Source organism: Hipposideros armiger, unplaced genomic scaffold (assembly GCF_001890085.2).
Source record: "Hipposideros armiger isolate ML-2016 unplaced genomic scaffold, ASM189008v1 scaffold_14, whole genome shotgun sequence".
Lineage (NCBI taxonomy): Eukaryota > Metazoa > Chordata > Mammalia > Chiroptera > Hipposideridae > Hipposideros > Hipposideros armiger.
Genome location: NW_017731364.1, coordinates 4,569,261 through 4,572,809, shown reverse-complemented (window position 1 = coordinate 4,572,809; position 3,549 = coordinate 4,569,261).

Sequence of the window (3,549 nt, the reverse complement as noted above, 5' to 3'; positions counted from 1 at the left end):
CCATGAGCTACCGTGTGTAGCCAGCAGCCAGCATGAGTAGCCAGCAGCCGCAGTGAGCGGCTGTCCAGAAGCCGGCGACTGATCTGCCTCTCCTGGGAGGAGCGCAGTGATGGTGCCAACTTGAGCCAGTGAAGCAATGTCCTCCACAACTGGACTGAAGAAAAAAAACAACAGCAACTTGTCTGTTCCCTTCCCCCCAATTCCCCAATAAAAATCTTAAAAATAAAATCAGGACCTTACTTGGTACCAGCCTCCCTTGGTCAAATAGCTTTTGGTACCTCCACATTCTCTCTTCAACAACAATCTGTCTCAAAATTGGACTTATTTTCTTTGATTTCCATCAACTTTACAATACACTACATGCCTTCTTGGGGTTCCCTCAGTTTCTTCTCTTTCTTCAGGAGTATCGTGGGACATGAGATGTCCAGTACCAGCCAAGATGGAGTAAGACAACTATAGTCTACCTTTATAGTTATTACAACCAAAAACTGGATGAAATGCAAAAAACAAATATATGGAAAGTCAGAAAAGTAATCAGTAGCCGGCATATTGAGGACTATAGTAAAAACTTGAATAACAACTCATGAGTTTTATGAAGTTTTTTTTTTTCTTTTCTGTCCCATGGATCTGATCTGGGGGCAGGTCAAGTCCTGGTCTTGTGTATCCATCTCTCTATGTAAAAGGGACTTTGCTGATCAAAGAATGTGAGACATCCTTGCTCCTTTATCTTTCTTCCTTTCGCTTGCTGCTTTATCCCCAAAGCCAAATCCCAGTAGCACAGAAGAGCACAACAGTGCAGAGAACTAAAACTTGGAGAGAAGCCTAACTTCTTGGTCATAAAAACCAGGAAAGGGAGAGTCTCTGGGAGGTGGAGAATATAAGGAAATGCCAGAGAGGAGAGAGCTGGAAAAGGACGTTTTTAAATTCTGAATGGGACCCTACATAAAGCCCCTACGTCATCCCCCAGTTGTACACATGCAGAGCAGACTCAAAGAAGCGTAACAAAGGCTTTAAGAACTGAACAACTAAAGTCTGAGTAGTACAAAACGCATAGCAAAGTCTTGAAAACTGAATTGATATTGAAATTACCCACTGAAGGTGAGACACAACTTGCACTCTGAACCTAAGCCAATTAATTACTGCTAACACAAGCAAACAAACAAACAACAATAACAACAACAAAAAAACATTCTCTAGAGGATTTTAACAGAACCCAGAATCTCATAACATAGTATTCAAAATATTCTGGATACAATTCGAAATTACTTAATGCACAAAGAACATAGAAAATCTGACCAACACTCAGGAGAAGAGAAAATCAATAGATGCCAAACACAATATTAATCCAATTGGAATTACCAGGCACAGACTTTAAAACACCTATCATAACCAGGAGGTAAAGATAAACATTCTTGATATAAATAGAAGAATAAAAGTTCTCAGCAGAGAAAGATAATTTTTTTAAGGAAAAAGCTAAATGGAAAGAAAATCTTAAACTGAAAGATAAAATATCTGAAATTAACAATTCACCAGATGAGCTTGACAGTAGAATGGAGACAGCAGAGGAAAGAAAGCTTCAGGATAGATCAATAGAAATAACATAAAAAGAACAGAAAGAAAAAGATTTTAAAAAATTAGCATAGCCTTAGGCACCTGTCAATCTAACAGTCATATCATTGGAATCTCAGAAGAAAAGAGATTGATCCAGAAAATATATTTAATGAAATAATGGCAGAAAACTTTCCAAATTTGATGGAAGACAGGTATTTATAGACTCAGGAAATTCAATGAATCCCAATCAAGGTAAGTTCAAAGGAAACTATACCCAGACACATCATAATCAAACTGTTGAAAACCAAAGGCAAAGTAAACATCTTGAAAGTAGTCAGAAGAAAAATGAATTATACTTAAGGGAAACTGTTAACTGCAGACTTTATCAGCAACCATGGAGCCCAGAAGACAGTGAGACAACATTTTTAAAGCACTAGAAAATAAATAAATAAAAATATAAATAAATACATACATACATACATACATACATATATACATACATACATATATACATACATACTCAAATAACTGAAAGGAAAAAACTGTCAACTCAGAGTTGACAAAAATATCCTTCAGGAGGGCTGGCGAGTGGCGTGTTGGTTAAGAGCTGGCTTGGGACGCCAGAGGACCCCGGTTCGGATCCCACATATGAGGGCCAGTGACACTGCCCTCTATGGCTAAGATGCTGAACAACAGCTCAACCTGGAGCTGGGTTGCCGTGAGTCTCCGGAGACGGTGTAGGCTGCAGCCCCTGCTGCAGTGGGTTGCCATGGGCTACCGTATGTAGCCAGCAGCNCCCCCAATTCCCCAATAAAAATCTTTAAAAAAAAAAAAAAAAGCAAAAACCTCCCGTGAGTGCCTGTTCTATGGAAGACTGTAATAAGAATATGAATAAAATATGAGGGAGTTCAAAGATTAGAGGAAGCAACAGAACTTCTAAAACGTAAGTAAGAATGGTGAAAGCAGCCATCTTTGTTTTGTACTCAATTTTAATGGGAATATATTTCATGTTTCACTATTTATTACAACACTGGACATTGTTTAGAACTTGTTAGTCTTTATCATATTAAGGAAATAGCGTTCTATTTCTAATTCATAAAATATTTTAATAAAAATGGCTAAACATTGACTCAACCTATTGCAGCTGGCATAAACAAGCTATTTTGCAAGATCGTTTTTTCTTCTTTATATCACACAAAGAACCTCAGTGCAGTCTTCAGAACTTGCCCACATGAATGACGAATGAGACATTTCATCATATTTCCTCTAATGACCAGACTTTCCGTCATATAGCAAATATAATGATTCATTTTACAAAGGCAAGTTTTTCCACTACTAGTGTTTACATGATTGTTGACATTAAGGCTACAGGTTGTGTAAATACCCTATCTCCCAAATGTCTTGAAACCAGGAGGAAGAAAAGACAGACCCTTTACCTGTTCTCAGCCCTAACTCTGACCACAAACTAAACTGCACATTAAACCTTAATACTGACCTGGGAATTCCACTTAACCTGATCTTGTGCTACATATATAACATATATAATGAAGTGAAGAGATCTCCACATTTTTATTGCTTCATTTACTTTTAGGAAATGTGGGTTTTTTTAATAGTGAATTTTTGTTCAAAATCTTGTTTACTTGCTATAAAATACCTGAGTGAAACCTAGATCAAAGCAAAAATCTAGTTCTTTCCAAACATTTCTAAAAACCTGTATATTTCCAAACATTCCTTAGTAAAACACTATATGAATAAAATTTCTAAAGTTGGAGGTAAATTTCTACTTTGATTCCTGTGGGCGCAGCCATGCCAACTACTTTAGTCTCTACAAAGCATGTGGTGTATTCTTATCAATCCCTCAGGACACAGGAAAAATCAGAGGCTGGGATTAAAATCAAGACCTTACTGGGCCGGCCGAGTGGCACGATGGTTAAGAACTGGCTTGGGATGCCAGAGGGCCCCGGTTTGGATCCCACATATGAGGGCCAGTGACACTGC